Source organism: Pleurodeles waltl, chromosome 6 (genome assembly GCF_031143425.1).
Source record: "Pleurodeles waltl isolate 20211129_DDA chromosome 6, aPleWal1.hap1.20221129, whole genome shotgun sequence".
In the NCBI taxonomy this organism is placed as follows: domain Eukaryota; kingdom Metazoa; phylum Chordata; class Amphibia; order Caudata; family Salamandridae; genus Pleurodeles; species Pleurodeles waltl.
Window position 1 is genome coordinate 516075231 of NC_090445.1, and position 18040 is coordinate 516093270.

Here is an 18040-nt window from a genome sequence, read left to right on the forward strand (position 1 = left end):
CTAAATTAACTAAATTAGCTTTGACTGCCCTACCCATCATCAGTGGAGGTTCTTTTGAAAAGATAACTCACCCAGGACCCGCAATGGTCTGTACCCAGCTGGCCCAAATGAACTGAAGATTTCTGTGTTGCAAGGTGGCCTGCAGTAGACCTTGCTGGATACACTAAGTGTGCTGACCCATCATCCCCCAAACGTGCAGACAGCATTTAGTGTTTTTTTTTGGGTGCTTAGACCTTTTACAGTCAAATTGGCATACATTTGCACCCCTTTTAACCCAAGGTCTAATGGTAGAACCTTGTTCTTAAGAGCTACTTTCCCAGATTTCAGACCCCAGCCCTTACTGTTCTAGAGATATTGCAGTTCAAGACACAACTGAACTGTAACCCTGGATCTCAGTACCCTAGTTTCTACTTAGGACCGTTGACCCCGCTCCCTTGGGTGTCCCTCATAGTTTACGATATTAACACACATTATCCTGTTTTTACAGGAGCCAAACATAGGTTGACATTGTAGAGGATTACCCACATCTCTTTGCTGTAGATGACTATTGGGTTTACTCCTTTGGTAAGGGGGGATGCAGTGGCCTCAACCAATGGTGAATATCCCCCATACAACCCTCCTCTAATTCCAAAATTCTGCATGACTCAATGCGCACACCTTTTATCTCAACATCAGCAACTCACAAAATCCTTCAACTCAGACATCCTTTAGAAGGCCAAAATTTAGTCGCCATATTATCATGGGAGGGTCTAGCAACAACCATTTTTTATCCACCAACTATTATGTCAGCCACATATTTCCTCTTTCATTCCCACCATACCACACCACAGTACAGGATCAATGGTGGAACTCAACCCACACCTCACTTGAAAATCATCCCAACCTCTCAAACTAGTAAATTCCCCCACTATGTAACCTGCATCCTCTGCTGCCCAATACAATGTTCCATACCGACCCGCCACACACCAAACTCTTTATGCCACTATTGTTCAGTCAAATCCTAGTCTATCAATAGCCTCCTACCCTCATGGGCACATGATGCAAGTCCACCAATCTCACCAAGCATAAGCTTCTATTAGTAAATTAGCAGTGTCAGAACCCCTTTCAGAAGGCCACAGTGCATGCTGGGGTTACTGGCGCCAACTGTGGGTTTTGAGGCCTTTTACTGCTTATGTCCTGGGGGGTCTGAAATACTATGGATCCTGAGCAACTGGGCCATGTACCGAGTGATGAGGCACTCTCTAGCCAGCAAATTCCTCTGGCACCGACTGGACCAAATTCAGTCTTACAAGCACCTGCAGCCTTGGAGGGTCATAGTTTCTGAGCATGCCCCCTATGCGGGTGTCAGAGCTGCACACGGCCCAGGAAGGCTGCACTTGCTGATCTGCTCACATGTGGTGGCGCTCTTGCACTGTCTCGAGGGTCCTTGTGGCTTCTCATTGCAGGTAAATCTTTTGGGTCTCTCCCACAACAAGGGGGTGGAAGATGATGAGAAATTCCTGGTTCTAATCTCTCATCTGGGGTCGATGCGTGGAGGTTTTCCACTGCAGCCTCACTCCTCCCTCTGGCATATGGGGTCACTGCTTCCCTATTGTATACGGGCACCAACCCGATCAGCAGAGCAGGTGTCTGCAAGGCAGCAACATCACAACACAAAACACTTTTATGTTGCTAAAGTCGCCCTAAGTGGGAAGGGTATGCCCAGACGTGGGTCCGTTGCTCACTGTGCCACTGGATTCAAGCCAATCTGGCGGATGAAGGGTGATACCCTGCAACCTGTCCCAGGATGCTTGCTTCCGGTCCAGGGAGGAACTGGCCTGGCAGTTCGGACTGGACTGTTCCCACGGGGATCAGGGTCAAGATTGATTTGTAAATGCCTGGGACCAAACTGGGGTGGCATGGTGAGCAAAATAACAATGGATTAAACCCAGATCTGTGACTGTGGGTGAGTGTTTAAAAAAGTGTCCGCACTCTGTCCATCATCCTTTTTTTGTTGACAAGGCAGCCCCTTCTGGCATATGGGGCTGCTGATCCTCAGTTCCACACAGTCTCAAAGTCTGCTCAGCATGATTAACAATGGATGTTGCTCCCTCCAATGCTCTCCTCTTCCTCATAGGGCACGCTGATCTTGGCAAGCAGGCAGCTGATGGTGCACCAGGGAAGGTGGTCTTGAATTCCCTGCGTGATATTGATAGTTGTTTATGATGTTGTTTATTAATAAATTGTACATCACATCATAAAAAACTATTAGCGGATTATCAAATTTCAAACAAACATGATTATAACATTTTTCTAATATATATATATATATAAAAAATCTAGTTAGATAGTAAGAGAGAATGCTAAAGAAAAAACAAAGGTGAAACTTTTTGGCTTTGCCAATGCTTGTTAATTGTGTTTTCCACAACAAATACCACAGGTATTAGAACATACAGCTTGTTTAACCCTTGTAGATTTCAGCAGCAGGTTTGACTTGCTAAACGTTATCATGTAATATTTGGGGGTGTAGTGTTTCCAACAAATCTTGTAATTTCAACCGATTGACAAACAGAAATAGGAATTAATTGCCTCAGTTGGAATCAGGCCCTTAACGTTGATGAATAGTTCAAAGAAATAGATATTTAAGTTTCTCAATTTTATGTCAGAAACTTTGGCTTTTACTTTAAAAACCTGCTTGAGACTATATTAAAATGAGCAGCCACTGTACTAAATAAATCTAAAATACTATTTTTAATGTGGCTTTTAAAAATGTTTGTGTTACATATAAGCCAATTTAACAACAAATGTGACAGTTATCTCTTATTTTCTCTTCTTCATTTTTGCTGATTTTACTGACTAAAATTTAATACAACTTGATTTTAACAGTAAACTATTTATTTAATATTAGTTGTTATACATTAAACAGCATGTATAAAGTTTCCATTCCACAATGGCAACTCCATTGTTGCATGTGAAAGAAAACAACTTGAGAAAGCATGTTTGTAACATGGATGCGTGTCATCACCAGAATAAAAGTTCTGACCAATGGCTGTTTGACGATCGCTACCACGCAATGCAAAGGCAATTGTTTGATTAAACATTTAGAAAACACTAATGATAAAATAATCTTAGGATCCTGTGGACAGTATGTTGAAGAAACACAAAAACATCTGCCAAAAATGAATAAATCAGTATTACTTTGTTGCACTTACAGTACAGACATCTACAAATTAACGCATTGTCGTCTTGTTTTTTACTGTCACTGCACATTCTTGTAATGTTGCTTAAATGTTAGATGCAGCAGGGCTGTCAATTTGTAGCACTGTAGCTTTGAAACAACAAATTTAACACTGTTTTCCTGTGCGTGGTTGTGTTAATGCTCATTCTGCCACACTGATCAATGCACAACAATTGCAAACCACATTTGTTCCTGCATGCGGCGAAGAAGGAGGAAGACACAATAGATGGCAGTGAAGAAAGAAGACGACAATGAAGAAAGAAGACAGAGAAGACGAAATGCGACAAAGAAGGAAGAAGACAGAGAAGACCTAAGCAATGAAGGAAAAAGAAGACGGCAAGGACGAAAGAAGACAGAGAAGACATCATGCAAAAGAAGACAGAAGACGGCAGCAAAGAAAGAAGAAGACAGCAGGAAAGAAAGAAGACCGAAGACGGCAGTGAAGAAATAATACAAAAGATGGCAGCAAAGGAAGAAGACGGCAGCGAAAAAAGAAGACAGCATGTGTTGAAGAAGAAAGAAGACAGCAGTGAAGAAAGAAGATAGAAAACAGCATCCGGTGAAGAAGAAAGAAGACAGCAGTGAAGAAAGATACAAGACGGCATAGTGAAGAAGGAAGAATACAGCAACAAAGAAAGAAGACGGCATGCAGTTAAGGAGGAAAAAAAAGACAGCAGTGGAGAAAGAAGACAGAAGACTGCATGCGGTGAAGAAGAAAAGACGGCAGCGAAGAAAGATGTCAGCCAAGAAAGAAGATGGCATGCAGAAAGAAAAAAGAAGTACCTTCAGCATTGTAGTCAGAGGAAGGACCCTGGCCAGTGTCCAATGGCAAGTGACCGGAAGGAGTACTTGGTCCACAGGCAACCGGACAGTATGAACGGCAAAGAAGACAGCAGGAAGTGAAGCAGATGATGTGCTGGCCAATCAGAAGCACACAAATCAGAGCGATGTTGGACCAAGCCAATGGTAAGTTCAGGTAAGTAAGGGGCGGTTTATTTGCTCCTTTTAAAGTTTTTTTTAACAACAAAAGATTTTGCAAGCACAGCTCGCAAGCAAATCATAAAAAGGACTGGTTCACTCTTGCTAATCACTACACAATATGCTACCGTCACAGTGCTTGTGCTGCTTTACTGCTGGAGAAGGCAGTAGCCTCTCACCACTAATAAGTAAGTAAGTGAAATTTATTGATTTGATTAATTAAAATCATTACAAATTATGTGCAATAATAAATTAAAACTCTTTAAAACTTATAAGAGGAAGCTTCATAATGGTAGGCGGCGAGAATGTCTCATTGCTCAGTATCCCGGTATGATATTGCCGCTTATCCCCTTCGCTGCTAGGCCTTTTCCCCCTCCTGTGCTGAGCCTTTTTTTGGCTATTTGGGGCAGTTCGCGCTTAGGCCCTCATAACTTTTTGTTCACATAAGATACCCAAGCCAAATTTGCGTCCTTTTTTTCCAACATCCTAGGGATTCTAGAGTTACCCAGACTTTGTGGGTTCCCCAGAAGGAGGCCAAGAAATTAGCCAAAATACAGTGAAAATTGCGTTTTTTTTTTTAAAAAAAGGAAAAAGGGGCTGCAGAAGAAGGCTTGTGGTTTTTTCCCTGAAAATGGCATCAACAAAGGGTGTGTGGTGCTAAAATCACCAGCTTCCCAGCTTTCAGGAACAGGCAGACTTGAATCAGAAAACCCAATTTTTCAACACAATTTTGGCATTTTACTGGGACATACCCCATTTTTACGATTGTTTGTGGTTTCAGCCTCCTTCCAGTCAGTGACAGAAATGGGCATGAAACCAATGCTGGATCCCAGAAACCGAAACATTTCTGAAAAGTAGATAAAATTCTGAATTCAGCAAGGGGTAATTTGTGTAGATCCTACAAGTGTTTCCTACAGAAAATAACAACTGACAAAAAAAAATATTGAAATTGAGGTGAAAAAAACAGCAATTTTTCTCTATGTTTTACTCTGTAACTTTTTCCTGCAATGTCAGATTTTTGAAAGCAATATACTGTTACGTCTGCTGTACTCTTCTGATTGCGGGGATATATAGGGCTTGTAGGTTCATCAAGAACTCTAGGTACCCAGAACCAATAAATAAGCTGCACCCTGCAGTGGGTTTTCAATCTATACCGGGTATACAGCAATTAATTTGCTGAAATATAAAGAGTAAAAAATAGCTATCAAGAAAACCTTTGTATTTCCAAAATGGGCACAAGATAAGGTGTTGAGGAGCAGTGGTTATTTGCACATCTCTGAATTCCGGGGTGCCCATACTAGCATGTGAATTACAGGGCATTTCTCAAATAGTCGTATTTTTTACACACTCTCTTATATTTGGAAGGAAAAAATGTAGAGAAAGACAAGGGGCAATAACACTTGTTTTGCTATTCTATGTTCCCCCAAGTCTCCAGATAAAAACAATACCTCACTTGTGTGGGTAGGCCTAGCGCCCGCGACAGGAAATGCCCCAAAACACAACGTGGACACATCCCATTTTTTGACAGAAAACAGAGGTGTTTTTTGCAAAGTGCCTACCTGTAGATTTTGTCCTCTAGCTCATCCGGCACCTGGGGAAACCTGCCAAACCTGTGCATTTTTAAAAACTAGAGACCTAGGAGAATCCAAGATGGGGTGACTTGTGGGGCTCTGACCAGGTTTTGTTACCCAGAATCCTGTGCAAACCTCAAAATTTGGGTTAAAAATCAAATTTTCCTCACATTTCGGTGACAGAAAGTTCTGGAATCTGAGAGGAGCCACAAATGTCCTTCCACCCAGCGTTCCCCCAAGTCTCCCGATAAAAATGATACCTCACTAGTGTGGGTAGGCCTAGCGCCCCCGACAGGAAATGCCCCAAAACACAACGTGGACACATATCATTTTTTGACAGAAAACAGGTGTTTTTTCCAAAGTGCCTACCTGTAGATTTTGGCCTCTAGCTCAGCTGGCACCTAGGGAAACCTACCAAACCTGTGCATTTTTTAAAACTAGAGACCTAGGGGAATCCAAGATGGGGTGACTTGTGGGGCTTTGACCAGGTTCTGTTACCCAGAATCCTATGCAAACCTCAAAATTTGGCTTAAAAAACACATTTTCCTCACATTTCGGTGACAGAAAGTTCTGGAATCTGAGAGGAGCCACAAATTTCCTTCCACCCAGCATTCCCCCAAGTCTCCAGATAAAAATGATACCTCACTTGTGTGGGTGGGCCAGGTGCCTGCAACAGAATAAGGCCAAACACTTGTAGAGATTGAGGGGATAGCACAGCGAGTTGATAAGGACATATTCTTCTTTTATACATCTTTGGGCTGACTCTGCTTTGGGGACCCACACAAGTGAGGTGTCATTTTACTTGGGAGACTGAGGGGAACGCTGGGGGGTAGGAATTTTGTGCTGGAGCGGTGATCGTACAAACGAAAGTCAGGAAAATATGCTTTTTTTAAGCAAATTTTGAGGTTTGCAGAGGAGTCTGGGTAAGAAAATGTTGGGGGATTCACACAAGCCACATCTCCCTGCACTCCTTGGGGTGTCTAGTTTTAAAAAATGTCTGGGTTTCGTAGGTTTCCCTAGATGAAGGCCGCACCCAGGACCAAAAACATAGGTGTCCCCTCCCCCCGAAACACAGGTAGTTTTGTAATATATGATTTTGATGTGTCCACATATGTCTGTGATGTGCCAAACACTAAAATTGTGAAAAGAAATGCACTTAGGTTATGTGAAAAAGACCCCTCACCCACCAACCAAGTTGGTGGCATACTTCATCATCGGGGTCCCACCTGAGGCACCTAGCGTGTCACAGGTGTGCTGCGACGCCTGATTACAGCGGAGCAGGTTTTGTCATTTTTACCACACATACTGGTTGGATTTGGCACGAGGGTGAGTGATGGTTCAGTGGATCAAATTTTATTAACAAGAGATTTCACAAAAATGAAATGCACTGTTAATAACTGAAAGGCCAAAAAACTGAACCAATGACTCATAGCTCGTGAGCTGTAAAGCCACGGCAAGGCACCAACCGCTTTACAGTCCATTCACACACCTTTCATACATGACATGCACAAGACCAATCACACCGCCAGCCACGGGCCCAGCCCATTACAACACTCGCATCACCAGACAGCGCCACTCAAGGGCCCATCACTTACATACGCCCACATGCCTGATACAACAATCACACCAGCTGATGGGAGTGTGTGGACTGGTATTTGGCTGGCAGTGTGTTGCAGTAGCCAATAGCAAGTCAATACGTACACTATGTACACCCTCAGCCAAGCCCCACTCCATACACAATAGCATCACTTTATCATTATTATTTTTTTAAACAAAGAAACCCCTAACTAATTAGAAATAATTACAAAACTACAAACACAAAAGCTCTAACTTAGTACATGACAGAAATGCTAACCATGAAACTGAACACCTGAAAATAAAAAACAGACATGCGTTTACACTCATGGTTGTTCCCAGTAATTCTTCTGGGTGTGGTAATTCTTAAAACAACCACCCACACACAGCCCAGGCTTTGAAGGACAATCTGGGCAGTACATTCGAGTCTCCCTCCGGATACCTCTTCAAAAACACACTCTACATTTCTTAGCTGGAAAGTCTTTTTTGGGTGTAGGAGGAATGTGCACAGCAAAGTGCCGATCTTTCAAAATAGCCACATCCTCCACTACTGCTTCTCTAGGAACTGTGGCCTGTTCCACCACAATAAGGCTCTCTATCACTGACTCCTGAAATTTCACAAATGTCATCTTTGACTCTGGAGACCTATCCTTGAACACAATAAAAGCAATAAAATGTGCTAAGTGGAAGAGGTGAATTGCTAACTTCTTATACCAAACGTAAGACTTCCGAATAGCAGTATAAGGTTCCTACCTTTGATTAACTCTATCTACACCTCCCATGTGCTTAGTATAATCTAAAATGCACACAGGTATGTGCACTTCAGCAACCTGGCCCGAAACAGTCACGGGGGAAGTACTCTCATCATGGATGGTACTTAGCATGTAGACATCCCTCCTGTCTGAAAACTTCAAAGCTAGCAGCTCATCATTCCGCAAGGCACTGCACTGTCCCCTCTGAAGTTTTTTATAGACAAGCTCCCTTGGATAGCCTTTCCGGTTACAACGAATTGTGTCACAAGCAACAGTGTCCACTCTAAACAATTCCTTGAACAACTGCACTCCATTGTAAAAGTTATCTACATACAAATGGTGACCTTTGTTGAACAGTCGTCTACCAAGTTCCCACACAATTTTCTCAGTAACTCCAAAAGTGGGAGGACAACCGAGGGGGTCAATACTGGAATCCCTACCAGTATAGACACGGAAATTATACACCTATCCTGTACTACTTTCAGACAGCATATACAATTTAATTCCACATCGTGCCCTCTTGCTAGGAATGTACTGCCTAAAAACCAAACGACCTTTGAAGAGGACCAAAGACTTGTCCACAGCTATTTCTTTGCCTGGAACATAGACCTCTGAAAACCGATCTACAAAATGATCAAGGACAGGCCTAATCTTAAAAAGACGGTCAGAATCAGGGTGATCTCGTGGCAAGGCTAATGCATTGTCAATAAAAATGCAGCATCCTAAGAAGAAGCAAATACCAATTACGACTCATTGTTGCAGGAAATATAGCTGTTGCCATCAAGGGACTCGTAGACCAATAAGAAGCCAGTGACGGCTTCCTTATCAACCCCATCAAAAAGTCAAACCTAAAAACCTTTTCATCTCCTCCAAATTTGTGGTAATCCACTGGGCAGCTCTAGAGTGCGGCCTAAGTCTAGCAGCGTTGTCCCTCAAATACTGCTCCGCATACAAATTAGTCTGCTCAACAATCTCTTTAAAAAACACATGATCCAGAAATAACTCAAAGAAATTGACAGGCAAAAAGTTCTCAGTTTTGACTCTACACCCCGGGAGACCAGTAAAGGCAGGCAACTCTGGCTGCTCCATGTTTAGGGCAACCCAGAGTTCAGGTCTTCTAACGGGAACCTTTCAGCCCCAGGTTGCTGCACTAATGGCACATCAGTGTCCTCCTCTCAAACAGGCCCTTCATCTGCACTGAGTGTGGCTTCCTCATCAGAAGATTCCTCTCCGACAGAAACTTCACTGACAGAATCCCTCACTTCCTCCTCTGCCTCAGAGGCTGAGTCCGTCTCATAATCATGATCAGACAATGACGCAAAAAGCATACCAACCACCTGCTGAGCGGTCATCCTGCAGCTAGCCATGATCTTTCCTACCAAAATTAACTGGACAAATGCACCACCAACAACCAGCACTGTGTAAGATAAGTAATAAAGTGTAGCTTTATTAGTAAGAGTTATAAACTCAAAAACTATACCGCTCACTTGCCTGAAAAAGCTTGAATCACCAGCAACTACTCTGCACAGACACAGCAATCACCAATGATATCCCACTAAAAAGAAAGAAAGAAAAGCAAACTAGAAATAAGGCAACACAAATATCATTGTGCACAAATCTAAGGACAATTTCACACAAACCTGTATTTAGTACACCACCCACAAACATGTCATTCATGCATGGCAACAATACTCCTTTGGAGTAAATTGTTTTTATTTACCTAAAACATGCAACTATGCAAACAGCAGGTCAACCACCGCCAAAACCACAAGGAGCCACAGCAAAGAAAGCAAAAGCTTTGAACTAGAACAAAAAGGAGGAAATAAATTATCACAAATGCAAATACTTCGTCAGTTGACAAACATCCCACCATCAAGCATTTAGAAATTGGTGCCTAAGTGGATTCTGCCATAGGGCCAGATGGGCCTACTTAAAAATAGGCCTATCTGCCCCAAGGAGGGCAGAAAATACCTTTAGTAGTGTGTCCCCAGGGGGAGCAAGCCTTGCCCAAGGGCCCACCCCCAAACAAAAAACAAACCACACACACACACTATCCCAGGTGCCTACGTGGCTACTGCCCCCTTTGGGGCAGATGGGCCTAAAAGAAATAGGCCCATCTGCCCTTAAGGGGGGCAGAAATGGCCAACAGTTCAATGCCCCCCTTGGGGGGTACCCCTTGCCCAAGGGGACACCCCCCCACATAAATAAACATATTTTTTTTTAAACCTGGCGTTCTAGTGGTTTCTGCCCCCCTTGGGGGCAGATGATCCTAAAAATAATAGGCCGATCTGTACCCAAGGGGGGCAGAAATGGCCTTGGTGCACGTGCCCCCAAAGGGGGGCGACCCTTGCCCAACGGGTTGCCCCCCCTCCACTAACACACACACACACTATCCCTGGTGTCTAAGTGGCTTCTGCCCCCCTTGGGGGCAGATCAGCCTAAATAAACATGCCCCCCAAAAGGGAGCGACCCTTGCCCAAGGGGCCGCTCCCAAAAACGTAAACATTTTATCACAACAACAACAACAAAAAATCCCTGGTGTCTAATGGATATCGGCCTAAAAATAATAAAATGGCCACAATAAACATGCCCCAAAAAGGAAGCGACCCTTGCCCAAGGGGCCGCTCCCAAACACGTAAACATTTTATCACAACAACAAAAAAATCCCTGGCGTCTAGTGGATTCTGCCCCCCTTGGGGGCAGATCTGCCTAAAAATAATAGGCCGATCTGGAAATGGCCAACATAAACATGCCCCCAAATGGGAGCGACCCTTGCCTAAGGGGCTGCTCCCAAACACTTACACATTTCAAAAATAAAAAATAAAAAAAATCCCTGGTGTCTAGTGGGCTTCGGGCAGCAGGAATGCTCAAAGAGACACCGGGGGAAAGGAAAAGTCTTTCCTTTCCCCCGGTGCCTCTTTGGCCCAAACCCCCCACCCGCTGGAGGAGAAACTTACCTGTTTCTCTCTTCGCCGTATTGGAAGCAAATGGCTTCCAGTGCGACCGGCAATGGGTAATGATGTCAGCGCGCGATCGCGTGCTGACGTCATTACAGGGGGTGGGGGGATCCCACGGAGGGAGCGCTAGCGCTCCCTCCGGGCTCCGTGCCGAGGACGTAACAGTTACGTCCTCGGCACAGGAGCACTGTGCAGCGGGACTTAACCACTACGTCCGTGGCACAGAAGGGGTTATTTTGAGGCAGGGAAACCGATGGCCATTTGGCATGTTTAACGATGTGAGTGGAAGGTTATGAGCTAAAAAAAACAAAAGGGGGTCTTTGCAGGTAGTAATAAAAAAAGTACAGCAAAGTGATAGAGCAGAGCCTCCATTATGGAGCAAGCGTCTTGGTTATTGGATGTGAGCAAAATGGCTGGTTGTTTTCTTTGTGGTCCATGCCCTGTGGGTATTTTACTGTTTGAGATATTACACAAGGATTATTGGTGTTAGGCAGGCTATTTTTGTTTGTCTGCAGGAGTGCATGCCCGCATGGTTCCAGAAGGTCCTAAGCCAGTGACTCCACAGATTTAGAGGTGAGCTGCAGAGGCAGAAGGTGTGGATTGCATCTTCTTTTTATTGGCCACATAACCTGCAGGAGGTTTCACCTGCTTCCCTTAGCCAGGGAGCTGTGTGTGTGTTATTTGGGAGGGCGTCTAGGTGGTATTTTAGGAATGATCACTTGATTCTACTGTTGACAGCCTCACTCAGGTATGCTTGTGGTTCTAGCTGCATATAACTGTTTTGTACCATCCATGAGTGGGCACAGTTCGCAAGGGAAGCCTTGTCCTCTAATGATGAGACTAGACTTGATATTCAGCGAGTTGTCTTTTTGAGTGACTCAGGTGCTAGTGATGTGAACGATAACTGAGCAAGACTAATTTGGTCAATGGAATCTCTGAGAAATTTCCCAGCTGCTGAATGGGTTTCATTAATTTCCAGCTAGACGTTGTAGTTTAAGTATTCCTTTCAGAAGCACATGGTGATAAAGACACTTCTGCCAATTGTTTGTTTTACAAAGTTGAATTCTAGCCTGATCGGGCTGCCAAGGTATATTTGGGGAGGTGGAAAATTTACCTGTAGATTTTGACAATGATGAAGTTTAATGTATTTGTTGCCCTGCTCAGGAGGGCTTTGCTTCTATAGGCCAAGGTTGGGACTATTTTTGCTCTGGCTGTTTCCAGGATGGTTTAATAGGAGGGCCCTTTCATCTTCCTACTGAGAGCACTGAGATCTGACACCAGGGAAATACCTTTTCTTTTCATTTCCTTCCTTTGTGGTTTAAAGTTACCTTGAATATCAAATGTGAGGGTGAGGTATTTGTGGGCTGTGACTTCTTCTACCTTTGTTGCGTCAAGGGTCCAGCTGATTTTGCCTCTAGTTCTTCAGCAGCAGTTAATAATTTTTGTTTTCTTGTTGTTAATTTTGAGGCCATTTACTAATGAATAGATGTGATTAGCGTTCAGAAGGTGCTGCATACCCACCTTTGCACTGCTGATCAGAACCAAGTCGTCGGCATACAGCATGATTGGCAGTTGATCATACCGAGCTTTGGGGCGTGGGGGTTTACTGTGGCCAAGGATGAGGAAAGGTCTGCTAGAAATGGGTTAGAAAGCTTCTAAGCTAGGACGCACCCCTGCTTAAGCCCACGAGAAGTTGATGAGGCCCATGAGAGGCTAGCTCCATTACCCAGCTTTATTTTGACCCAAGTATCCGTGTATACATTTTCTATTGCTCTAAGGAGTGTGGATGGAACAACCCAGTTCTTTAGCTTACTCCAGAGTAGGTTTCGCGAGTCGCAGTCAAAAGTCACTTTGTAGTCTATGAAGAAGAGATACGATTGGTTGATTTCTTTTTTAGAAGCCTTTAGCAACAGCGTTAGTGCTGTGATATTTGTCAATGTCCCAGATTTTTTTGTGAACCATTTCTGATTGATTGGGACGATGGAGGGGTCTTTGACCCAATCCATGAGCTGTTCCAAGAGGACGCCTGCGTAGTACTTTGCCTCATTATCAGTGAGGGCTATCAATCTGAAGTTTTCAGGTTTTGACTTGTCACCCTCTTCAAGACTGGTGCAATGATAGACCCTTTCCAGGAGGCTGGGATTGTAGCACCTGATAGGACGTGAGTGAAGAGTGGGGCCATATACCCCACCTATTTTGCTGAGTTGAACCTGAAGATGGCCTAAGAAATTCCATTTGGGCCGGGAGCACCAGTAGGTCTGCCTTTGTTTATCTGCCATTATATTGTGTCCTCCTCAAAGATTCCCTCCTCATCTGGGGTGATGGGACCTGGATGGCATTGCCAGTCTGCCGAGGCTTCCCCTTGACTGCCTGCCGTGTCTGCTGCATTTGTATAGATGTTAAAGTGAGCAGTAGGAAATGAAACCTAGATAAGTTTGACCCCAGGTGTGGCAGTGCTTTAGGCAGGTAGGGAGGGACTTGAAGTTACACCTTGCGCGTCTTGCTCTGGAGGAGAGAAGGGCTGAGGTGGAAAAGACCTTAGTGCAGGAGAGGATGGCAGAGGCAGAGAGGACCTTTGCTAGAGAGAGACTCACTGTTGAGCACAGTCTGAAGGTTCTGGACTCACCAGTGCTGCAAGTGGAGTCCAGTGGTGGCAGCAGAGTGCTGTAGCAAAGCTATTCCTCGCATACCCAGAGATCTGGTACCTAGGTTCCAAAAGGGGGGGGTGACATATACATCAGTGCTTGAAGGAATATGAGAGGGCTCTAGTAGAGTGCAGGATCCCCGAGAAGGATTATGAGACTGACCTAGGGAACTATATTCCTGAGGAGAGGAGGGATGACCTACTGGCTCTGGAAGGGAGTGACAGGGAGGGGTACTACGCTATGAAGAATGCACTGATTGAGAAGTATGGTTTTCCCCCTGAGGAATACAGAAGGAAGTTCAGGGGCTGTAAGAAACTGTCCCACCAGTCTTGGGAGGAGTTTGTGGAGGACTGCTGCATTGCACTAGATGGATGGGTGAAGGGTAGCACAATAAACAATTTTGAAGGTCTGTTTAATCTGTTTGTCAGAAAGCACCTGCTTCATTGTTGTTTTTCAGGGTTATGCCAACACTTGTCAGTGTGTGAGCTCTCTGACCCCAGGGAGCTTGCAAAGGAGGCAGAACTCTGGTTGAGTGTCAGTGGGTCTGGTGTGGCATTTGGGGGTGTTTCTAAAGAGAGTGGTCTATGTTTCCCAACCACGTATGGTGGGAGAGGCTTGTGTACCAGGTAGGTATTTAGAGAGTTGACGGTGCGCCAAAAAGCAGTGACGTTATGGTGCTTTATGTCCCATATGAGCTTTGCCCAGGAATGTTCCACCATTTCTCCCTTTTTGGTCCAATGGCCCTTTTTAGTTCCTTCTTCTTGCTCCCGAGGATGATTTTAAAAGCTTTGGTTTTAGGAACCGTTGTACCGCTCTCAGAGCCCTATTGACCTACCTTTTGAGGATTTTTATTTCTCTATTCTCACTCTTGTTCCAACATTCTGCAGAGCGGCCAGCTGTTGTTTGGGCTGTATGGATATTGACTTTTGAGGCGTGTTGTAGGGAGAATTATTTTATGAATCTTTCCCAGTGTTGTGTTGGATGGCTACTATCACTTTGGGCCAGCTTGAAGTGCCTTTCATCTTCCTTTTCTAGTAAGCCTATGCTGGTTGCTGACCATTTCACCCTTCTTAGGTTGGACAGGTAGGTTGATCCCTGTGGTTCTGCGATTGGTGAGTTTGCCACTATGAGGGTAGCGCTTTTGGTGCTCCTCCCAGTCCAACAAGACTGCAATCTGTGAGACAGGACTATGTCATGGTGCACATGTATGATCTGCGTTTCCCTACGACAACAAAAATCAACGTTAGGGATCCAGAGATCAGTACAGATGGGGCACTCAGGGCAGGGGTGACATTCATAACCATACAGAGGACTTTTCCATAATAAAAAGCAGGATGTCAAAAATAATTAAAAAAAACAAAACAAAAGAAGTGGTCAGATCACCACTTTCAATTAACAAACCTTTTTCCAGAGAATGAAAGGTAGACTCTCCTTAGTGTTTGTGACTTAAACAGAGGGGTACATCCCTGTCGCGGCTTTGCTCACAATGGGTGGAGCGGGTGAGGGGGTAAAATTGAATAAAAAAAAAACACCTTACTTGATCCGCAGCGCTGCTCCTCTTTCTCCTGTCGCTGAAGGCAGGCACAGGCTCCCACCCTGCCCTGCGGCCAATCCTGATGCTGCTCACAGCAGCGTCAGGATTGGCTGGGAGAACCCAGCCAGGGCACTCCCAGGCAGACTGGAAGCCTGTGCATGCTCTCTCGGAGAGAGCCTTCTGCGCATGTGTGTTTGGCCAGCCCGAGACGGCCGGCCAAACATACATGTGCACTCAGGGGAGTGCACAGTGTACTCCTCCCACTGCTCATCACCCCCCCCCTTTAACAAACATGGTTTATTATTGTTTCATTTGTTAAAGGTTTAGCAGCTTTTGCTGCTGGCGGGGGGGCAACGCTCCTCCCCCCAGCGGAGGAGCTGCCACTGGTACATCCATAGAACTGTTGCAAATTGTGGGGGAGAAGGAAATTGGCAGGATGCATAATTTCCAGTGTGCGCTTGGATCATATAATGCACTGTTTGCAAAAGATCAGAGAAATCCCCAAAATAAGCATGGGATTAAGCTCTATTTTGGCCATGTAGCAAATATAGCGTTCTATAACTGAAGTGCTAAATTGTATCCCACCTAATTTAATAAGTGTAATCTCAGATGGAATTTATAAAACCCAAGAAAAAGTATATAGTTGTAAAGTGAATAAAAATTATAATAAGTAACCAATCAAGGACAATGTTTTATTTTTTGAACTTTTCCTCACATATATGCCAATAGACCTGATTCAGGTGGGAGACTCCCGTTTTAACCCCTTGGCCACCAAGGACATAATGGTTACATCCGGTGGCGCGGCGCTGAGGCACCACGGACTTAATCATTACATCCTGGGACCGGCCCTCGGTGGAAGCGCTAACCACCCCCACCCCCCGAGGGCATCCCCACCCACCCAGGGCAGGGTTGGAAGGGGAATCGCTTTCCCTTCCACACCGACTCCCCCCTCTAATGACGTCAGCATGTGATTGCGCGCTGACATCATTAGAGGGTGCCGGACACGCTAGAAGCCATTTGCTTCCAGCGCATCGAGGGAGAAGAAGGTGAGTTTCTTCTCTGGCCGGGGTGGAGGGAGGGGGTTGAGAAATTGCACAGAAAGTTTTCCTTTCCCTCGATGTCTCTTTAAGCATTCCTGCTGCCCGATCGCATCTGCCCACTAGACAACAGGTATTTTTTTAATTCTATCTGCTGTCTGAAAGTAGTACAGGATATGTTTATAATTTCCAGGGCTACACTGGTAGGGATTCCAGTATTGACCCCCCTGGTTGTCGCCCACTTTTGAAGTTAGCGAGACAATTGTGTGGGAACTTGGTAGACGACTGTTTACCAAAGGTCACCATTTGTACGTAGATGATTTCTACACTGGAGTGCAGTTGTTCAAGGAATTGTTCAGAGTGGACACTGTTGCTTGTGGCACAATCTGCTCTAACTGGAAAGGCTATCCAAGAGAGCTTGTCTATAAAATAACATGAGAAGGGACAGTGCAGTTCCTTGAACAATGATGAGCTGCTAGCTCTGAAATTTGCAGACAGGAGGGATGTGTACATGCTATCTACCATCCGTGATGAGAGTACTTCACTTGTGGCGGTTTGGGGTCAAGTTGCTGAAGTGCACAAACGTGTGTGCATTTTAGACTACAATAAGCACATGAGTGATGTTGATAGAAAAGATCAGAGGTTGGACCTTACACTGCTGCTCATAAGGCTTAAGTTTTGTATAAGAAATTAGTGGTTCACCTGTTCCACTTGGCAACTTTTAATGCTTTTGTTGTGTTCAAGAATAGTTCTCCAGAACCAAGGATGACATTTGTGAAATTTCAGGAGTCTGTCATAGCCAGCCTTCTTGTGCTGCAACAGGCAAGAGTTCCTAGAGATGCAGTGGTGGAGGATGCGCTAGATTAAAAGATCGCCGCTTTGCTGAGCACATTCCTCCCATAGCCAAAAAAGACTTTCCTGCTAAGAGATGTAGAGTCTGTGCTCGAAGAGGTATCAGGAAGGAGACTAGGATGTACTGCCCTGATTGTCCTTCAAAGCCTGAGCAGTGTGTGGATGGCTGTTTCAGGAGTTACCACACTCAAAAACCTTATTTGGAACTACTGTGAGCGTAGACTCCCTGTTTTATATTTTTATATGTTCAGTTTCATGGTTGTCATGTATTTAGTTAGAGCTTTTGTGTTTGTAGTTTTGTACTTATTTCTTATTAGTTAGTGGTTTCTTTGTTGTTTAAACAAAAAAAAAAGGGAATGGCGGTGTGCATGTAGTGGTGCTTGGCTGGCGGTGTGTGTAGAGTGGTGCTTGGCTGGCGGTGTGCGGAGTGGCACTTGGCTGGCAGTGTAAATAGTGACTTGTGGTTGGCCACTGCAACACACTGCCAACCAAATGCCAGTCTACACATTACCATCAGCTGGTGTGATTGCTGTGTCAGGCATGTAGACGCATAAAGGTGAGGGGCCCTTGAATGGTGCCGTCTGTTGATGTGAGTGTTGTAATGTGCTGGGCCTGAGGCTGGCGGCTTGAATGGTCTTGTGCATGTCATGTATGAAAGGTATGTGAATGGACTGTAAAGCGGTTGGTGCCTTTTAGCGGCTTTACAGCACATGAGCTGTGAGTCATTGGTTCCGTTTTTTGGCCTTTCAGTTATTAACAGTGCATTTTATTTTTGTGACATCTCTTGTTCATACAATTTGATCTACTGAACCATCACTCACCCTCGTGCAAAATCCAACCAGTATGTGTGGTAAAAATGAAAAAACCTGCTCAGCTGTAATCAGGCGTCGCAGCACACCTGTTACAGGCTACGTGTCTCGGT

At 44.7% G+C, this 18040-nt stretch overlaps 1 long non-coding RNA gene across 1 annotated transcript in view; it reads right to left on the reverse strand.

Moving 5' to 3' along the window:
- Nucleotides 1-2084: 2084 nt before the first annotated feature.
- The window catches only part of LOC138299946 (uncharacterized), a 73947-nt gene continuing 57991 nt past the window's right edge, over nt 2085-18040 (reverse strand). Inside the window, exon 3 of the long non-coding RNA XR_011204855.1 lies at nt 2085-2178. This is a non-coding gene — a long non-coding RNA (uncharacterized lncRNA). The remainder of the gene's footprint in view (nt 2179-18040) is intronic.